This window comes from Salvelinus alpinus, chromosome 11 (assembly GCF_045679555.1).
Source record: "Salvelinus alpinus chromosome 11, SLU_Salpinus.1, whole genome shotgun sequence".
NCBI lineage: Eukaryota > Metazoa > Chordata > Actinopteri > Salmoniformes > Salmonidae > Salvelinus > Salvelinus alpinus.
Window position 1 is genome coordinate 73,171,138 of NC_092096.1, and position 8,377 is coordinate 73,179,514.

The window sequence follows — 8,377 nt, forward strand, 5'->3', positions numbered from 1 at the left end:
TCCTCCTCTCCCTCCCTCCTCCTCTCCCTCCTCCTCTCTCTCCCCCCTCCTCTCCCTCCTCCTCTCCCTCCTTCCTCCACTCTCTCCCTCCTCCTCTCCCCCCTCCCCCTCTCCCTCCTCCTCTCCCTCCTTCCTCCTCTCCCTCCCTCCCTCCCTCCTCCCCTCCCTCCCTCCTCCTCTCCCTCCTCCTCTCCCTCCTTCCTCCTCTCTCTCCCTCCTCCTCTCCCTCCTTCCTCTCCCTCCCTCCTCCCCTCCCTCCCTCCTCCTCTCCCTCCTTCCTCCTCTCCCTCCCTCCTCCTCTCCCTCCTTCCTCCTCTCCCTCCTCCTCTCCTCATCCGATAAGGAACCAGTGTTGAAGCTGTAGTCATTATTATCTACAACATTGATGACTGTAGATGATAAAACAGTCAGCCACCCGTCGATCAATAACACCAGTCAGGGAAAATTTAGTTAGATTCATATTTCAGGTCATTATTGTAAAATATAATGTGTTTTCAATTACTTACCTGGTTAAATAAAAACGCTAAATAAACACATTCTTACCTGTTGTAATCAGGTATCCCTCCTCCTGAACAGCTAAATAAACACATTATAACAGCTAAATGACATTATTACCTGTTGTAATCAGGTATCCCTCCTGAACAGCTAAATGAACACATTATAACAGCTAAATGACATTATTACCTGTTGTAATCAGGTATCCCTCCTCCTGAACAGCTAAATGAACACATTATAACAGCTAAATGACATTATTACCTGTTGTAATCAGGTATCCCTCCTCCTGAACAGCTAAATGAACACATTATAACAGCTAAATGACATTATTACCTGTTGTAATCAGGTATCCCTCCTCCTGAACAGCTAAATGAACACATTATAACAGCTAAATGACATTATTACCTGTTGTAATCAGGTATCCCTCCTCCTGAACAGCTAAATGAACACATTATAACAGCTAAATGACATTATTACCTGTTGTAATCAGGTATCCCTCCTCCTGAACAGCTAAATGAACACATTATAACAGCTAAATGACATTATTACCTGTTGTAATCAGGTATCCCTCCTCCTGAACAGCTAAATAAACACATTATAACAGCTAAATGACATTATTACCTGTTGTAATCAGGTATCCCTCCTGAACAGCTAAATAAACACATTATAACAGCTAAATGACATTATTACCTGTTGTAATCAGGTATCCCTCCTCCTGAACAGCTAAATAAACACATTATAACAGCTAAATGACATTATTACCTGTTGTAATCAGGTATCCCTCCTCCTGAACAGCTAAATAAACACATTATAACAGCTAAATGACATTATTACCTGTTGTAATCAGGTATCCCTCCTGAACAGCTAAATAAACACATTATAACAGCTAAATGACATTATTACCTGTTGTAATCAGGTATCCCTCCTCCTGAACAGCTAAATAAACACATTATAACAGCTAAATGACATTATTACCTGTTGTAATCAGGTATCCCTCCTGAACAGCTGCAACACAGCAGCAGTAGTTTCATCCATACCAACTCCATTCTAGAAAGACTCGACTGTATTATCCTCAGTAAAACCACATACAGTAAGTAGCCTGCTGCACCGTAAAAGAGACACTATCTTCCGTCTATTCAACGTCTTTTGTTTATAGGGAAAATAGTCTAGTCAAGGTACTATAGAAAATGTTCCTCAGAACGAGAGTCCAGCCTGCTCTCGTCCCCGGGTTTCTGTCCAGTTGTTTTGTCCCGGTTGTTCAAAACGCTCCGGTGCGTCTGTGGGCTGCTTCGGGAGTCGCGACGTTTCCCCGGTTTGGTTTAGCAGACCGTTGAGTTCCAAAAGAGCTCGAATACATCCATTATATGTCCCGGTGTCTGTCCCGGTGTCTGTCCCGGTGTCTGTCCCGTTAATAAAGGAGTGCCGGTTTATCGGTTGTAGCACTTGTGAGCGAGAGTCCATAGCGCAAGAATTCAAAACTCACAATGTGGCTGGTCTGTAGGTCTGTCCGTCGGTGTGTCTGTAGGTCTGTCTGTAGGTGTGTCTGTAGGTCTGTCTGTAGGTGTGTCTGTAGGTCTGTCTGTAGGTGTGTCTGTAGGTCTGTCTGTCGGTGTGTCTGTAGGTCTGTCTGTAGGTGTGTCTGTAGGTCTGTCTGTAGGTGTGTCTGTAGGTCTGTCCGTCGGTGTGTCTGTAGGTCTGTCTGTATGTGTGTCTGTAGGTCTGTCTGTCGGTGTGTCTGTAGGTCTGTCTGTAGGTGTGTCTGTAGGTCTGTCTGTCGGTGTGTCTGTAGGTCTGTCTGTCGGTGTGTCTGTAGGTCTGTCTGTAGGTGTGTCTGTAGGTCTGTCTGTAGGTGTGTCTGTAGGTCTGTCCGTCGGTGTGTCTGTAGGTCTGTCTGTATGTGTGTCTGTAGGTCTGTCTGTCGGTGTGTCTGTAGGTCTGTCTGTATGTGTGTCTGTAGGTCTGTCCGTCGGTGTGTCTGTAGGTCTGTCTGTCGGTGTGTCTGTAGGTCTGTCTGTCGGTGTGTCTGTAGGTCTGTCTGTCGGTGTGTCTGTAGGTCTGTCTGTCGGTGTGTCTGTAGGTCTGTCTGTCGGTGTGTCTGTAGGTCTGTCCGTCGGTGTGTCTGTAGGTCTGTCCGTCGGTGTGTCTGTAGGTCTGTCTGTAGTTGCCGTAGTAACTCTACCAGTGTTACATCACTGGCACGAGAGCATAAGGGGATGGTTATGAAAACATTACAGAGAGACATTGACACACACACACACTCACACACTCTCACACACTCACACACACACACACACACACACACACATTTACACTCTCACACACACACACACACTCACACACACACACACACACACACACACACACACACACACACACACACACACACACACACACACACACACACACACACACACACACACACACACACACACACACACACACACACACACACACACACACACACACACACACACACACACACAGGGTAGGATGAACACAGTCTACCACATAGAGGCAGTGTAGTACTGCTGTGGTCAGGATGAACACAGTCTACCACATAGAGGCAGTGTAGTACTGCTGTGGTCAGGATGAACACAGTCTACCACATAGAGGCAGTGTAGTACTGCTGTGGTCAGGATGAACACAGTCTACCACATAGAGGCAGTGTTGTACTGCTGTGGTCAGGATGAACACAGTCTACCACATAGAGGCAGTGTTATACTGCTGTGGTCAGGATGAACACAGTCTACCACATAGAGGCAGTGTAGTACTGCTGTGGTCAGGATGAACACAGTCTACCACATAGAGGCAGTGTAGTACTGCTGTGGTCAGGATGAACACAGTCTACCACATAGAGGCAGTGTAGTACTGCTGTGGTCAGGATGAACACAGTCTACCACATAGAGGCAGTGTTATACTGCTGTGGTCAGGATGAACACAGTCTACCACATAGAGGCAGTGTTGTACTGCTGTGGTCAGGATGAACACAGTCTACCACATAGAGGCAGTGTAGTACTGCTGTGGTCAGGATGAACACAGTCTACCACATAGAGGCAGTGTTGTACTGCTGTGGTCAGGATGAACACAGTCTACCACATAGAGGCAGTGTAGTACTGCTGTGGTCAGGATGAACACAGTCTACCACATAGAGGCAGTGTTATACTGCTGTGGTCAGGATGAACACAGTCTACCACATAGAGGCAGTGTTGTACTGCTGTGGTCAGGATGAACACAGTCTACCACATAGAGGCAGTGTAGTACTGCTGTGGTCAGGATGAACACAGTCTACCACATAGAGGCAGAACTACCATTCTCTCTTTCTCCATCCCTTTCCTTCTCTCTTTCTCCCTCCAATTACATTTTTCAATTTCAAAATCAGGACTTTATTGGCATGGGAAACATATGTTAACATTGTCAAAGCAAGTGAAATAGATAATAAACAAAAGTGAAATAAACAATAAAAATGAACAGTAAATATTACACTCACAGAAGTTCCAAAAGAATAAAGACATTTCAAATGTCATTTTATGTATATATACAGTGTTGTAATGAAGTGCAAATAGTTAAAGTACAAAGGGGAAAATAAATAAACATAAATATGGGTTGTATTTACAATGGTGTTTGTTCTTCACTGGTTGCCCTTTTCTTGTGGCAACAGGTCACAAATCTTGCTGCTGTGATGTCACACTGGTATTTCACCCAGTAGATATGGGAGTTTATCAAAATCGGGTTTGTTTTCTAATTCTTTGTGGATCTGTGTAATTTGAGGGAAATATGTGCCTCTAATATTGTCATACATTTGGCAGGAGGTTAGGAAGTGCAGCTCAGTTCCCACCTCATTTTGTGGGCAGTGTGCACATAGCCTGTCTTCTCTTGAGAGCCAGGTCTGCCTACGGCGGTCTTTCTCAATAGCAAGGTAATCTGATGGAAATATGTGTCTCTAATATGGTCATACATTTGGCAGGAGGTTAGGAAGTGCAGCTCAGTTTCCACCTCATTTTGTGGGCAGTGTGCACATAGCCTGTCTTCTCTTGAGAGCCATGTCTGCCTACGGCGGCCTTTCTCAATAGCAAGGCTATGCTCACTGAGTCTGTACATAGTCAAAGCTTTCCTTAAGTTTGGGTCAGTCACAGTGGTCAGGTATTCTGCCACTGTGTACTCTCTGTTTAGGGCCAAATGACATTCTAGTTTGCTCAGTTGTTTTGTTAATTCTTTCCATTATGTAAAGTAATTATTTTTTAGTTTTTTCATGATTTGGTTGGGTCTAATTGTGCTGTTGTCCTGGGGCTCTGTGGGGTGTGTTTGTGTTTGTGAACAGAGCCCTAGGACCAGCTTGCTTAGGGGACTCTTCTCCAGGTTCATCTCTCTGTAGGTGATGGCTTTGTTACGGAAGGTTTGGGAATCGCTTCCTTTTAGGTGGTTGTAGAATTTAACGGCTCTTTTCTGGATTTTGATAATTAGTGGGTATCGGCCTAATTCTGCTCTGCATGCATTATTTGGTGTTCTACGTTGTACACGGAGGATATTTTTGCAGAATTCGGCATGCAGAGTCTCAATTTGGTGTTTGTCCCATTTTGTGAAATCTTGGTTGGTGAGCGGACCCCAGACCTCACAACCATGAAGGACAATGGGCTCTATGACTGATTCAAGTATTTTTTTGCCAGATCCTAATTGGTATGTTGAATTTTATGTTCCTTTTGATGGCATAGAAGGCCCTTCTCTCTCTCTCTTTCCATTTCTCTCCCTTCTCTCCTTACCACTTCTTCTCTCTCCCTCCAACTACATTTTTCTATATCATTTTAAGGGGCTTTATTGGCATGGGAAAGATATCTTTACATTGCCAAAGCAAGTGAAATAGATAATAAACAAAAGTGAAATAAACAGCAAAAAATGAACAGTAAACATTACACTTCCAAAAAGTTCCAAAAGAATAAAGACATTTCAAATGTCATATTATATGCAAATAGTTAATGTTTCTTAGCCAATGATCGGTGGGGGTACTTCTGTGCCACAACTCGGCACGCTCCAATCAGCCGCAGCGACAGACAGGAAAGAACACTCTCCTCGCCCACAATAACACACCTCCCTCCCATCCTCGTCCCACTCTCTCCTCGCCCACAATAACACACCTCCCTCCTCGTCCCACTCTCTCCTCGCCCACAATAACACACCTTCCTCCCATCCTCGTCCCACTCTCTCCTCGCCCACAATAACACACCTCCCTCCCATCCTCGTCCCACTCTCTCCTCGCCCATAATAACACACCTCCCTCCCATCCTCGTCCCACTCTCTCCTCGCCCATAATAACACATCTCCCTCCTATTCCTCGTCCCACTCTCTCCTCGCCCACAATAACACACCTCCCTCCCATCCTCGTCCCACTCTCTCCTCGCCCACAATAACACACCTCCCTCCCATCCTCGTCCCACTCTCTCCTCGCCCACAATAACACATCTCCCTCCCATCCTCGTCCCACTCTCTCCTCGCCCACAATAACACACCTCCCTCCCATCCTCGTCCCACTCTCTCCTCGCCCACAATAACACACCTCCCTCCCATCCTCGTCCCACTCTCTCCTCGCCCACAATAACACACCTCCCTCCCATCCTCGTGCCACTCTCTCCTCGCCCACAATAACACACCTCCCTCCCATCCTCGTCCCACTCTCCCCTCGCCCACAATAACACACCTCCCTCCCATCCTCGTCCCACTCTCTCCTCGCCCACAATAACACACCTCCCTCCCATCCTCGTCCCACTCTCTCCTCGCCCACAATAACACACCTCCCTCCCATCCTCGTCCAACTCTCTCCTCGCCCACAATAACACACCTCCCTCCCATCCTCGTCCCACTCTCTCCTCGCCCACAATAACACACCTCCCTCCCATCCTCGTCCCACTCTCTCCTCGCCCACAATAACACACCTCCCTCCCATCCTCGTCCCACTCTCTCCTCGCCCACAATAACACACCCCCCTCCCATCCTCGTCCCACTCTCTCCTCGCCCACAATAACACACCTCCCTCCCATCCTCGTCCCACTCTCTCCTCGCCCACAATAACACACCTCCCTCCCATCCTCGTCCCACTCTCTCCTCGCCCACAATAACACACCTCTCTCCCTTCCTCGTCCCACTCTCTCTTCGCCCACAATAACACACCTCCCTCCCATCCTCGTCCCACTCTCTCCTCGCCCACAATAACACACCTCCCTCCCATCCTCGTCCCACTCTCTCCTCGCCCACAATAACACACCTCCCTCCCATCCTCGTCCCACTCTCTCCTCGCCCACAGTAACACACCTCCCTCGCATCCTCGTCCCACTCTCTCCTCGCCCACAGTAACACACCTCCCTCCCATCCTCGTCCCACTCTCTCCTCGCCCACAATAACACCCTCCCTCCCATCCTCGTCCCACTCTCTCCTCGCCCACAATAACACACCTCCCTCCCATCCTCGTCCCACTGTCTCCTCGCCCACAATAACACACCTCCCTCCCATCCTCGTCCCACTCTCCCCTCGCCCACAATAACACACCTCCCTCCCATCCTCGTCCCACTCTCTCCTCGCCCACAATAACACACCTCCCTCCCATCCTCGTCCCACTCTCTTCTTCTCCCACAATAACACACCTCCCTCCCATCCTCGTCCCACTCTCTCCTCGCCCACAATAACACCCTCCCTCCCATCCTCGTGCCACTCTCTCCTCGCCCACAATAACACACCTCCCTCCCATCCTCGTCCCACTCTCCCCTCGCCCACAATAACACACCTCCCTCCCATCCTCGTCCCACTCTCTCCTCGCCCACAATAACACACCTCCCTCCCATCCTCGTCCCACTCTCTCCTCGCCCACAATAACACACCTCCCTCCCATCCTCGTCCAACTCTCTCCTCGCCCACAATAACACACCTCCCTCCCATCCTCGTCCCACTCTCTCCTCGCCCACAATAACACACCTCCCTCCCATCCTCGTCCCACTCTCTCCTCGCCCACAATAACACACCTCCCTCCCATCCTCGTCCCACTCTCTCCTCGCCCACAATAACACACCCCCCTCCCATCCTCGTCCCACTCTCTCCTCGCCCACAATAACACACCTCCCTCCCATCCTCGTCCCACTCTCTCCTCGCCCACAATAACACACCTCCCTCCCATCCTCGTCCCACTCTCTCCTCGCCCACAATAACACACCTCTCTCCCTTCCTCGTCCCACTCTCTCTTCGCCCACAATAACACACCTCCCTCCCATCCTCGTCCCACTCTCTCCTCGCCCACAATAACACACCTCCCTCCCATCCTCGTCCCACTCTCTCCTCGCCCACAATAACACACCTCCCTCCCATCCTCGTCCCACTCTCTCCTCGCCCACAGTAACACACCTCCCTCGCATCCTCGTCCCACTCTCTCCTCGCCCACAGTAACACACCTCCCTCCCATCCTCGTCCCACTCTCTCCTCGCCCACAATAACACCCTCCCTCCCATCCTCGTCCCACTCTCTCCTCGCCCACAATAACACACCTCCCTCCCATCCTCGTCCCACTGTCTCCTCGCCCACAATAACACACCTCCCTCCCATCCTCGTCCCACTCTCCCCTCGCCCACAATAACACACCTCCCTCCCATCCTCGTCCCACTCTCTCCTCGCCCACAATAACACACCTCCCTCCCATCCTCGTCCCACTCTCTTCTTCTCCCACAATAACACACCTCCCTCCCATCCTCGTCCCACTCTCTCCTCGCCCACAATAACACCCTCCCTCCCATCCTCGTCCCACTCTCTCCTCGTCCACAATAACACACCTCCCTCCCTCCTCGTCCCACTCACTCCTCGCCCACAATAACACACCTCCCTCCCATCCTCGTGCCACTCTCTCCTCGCC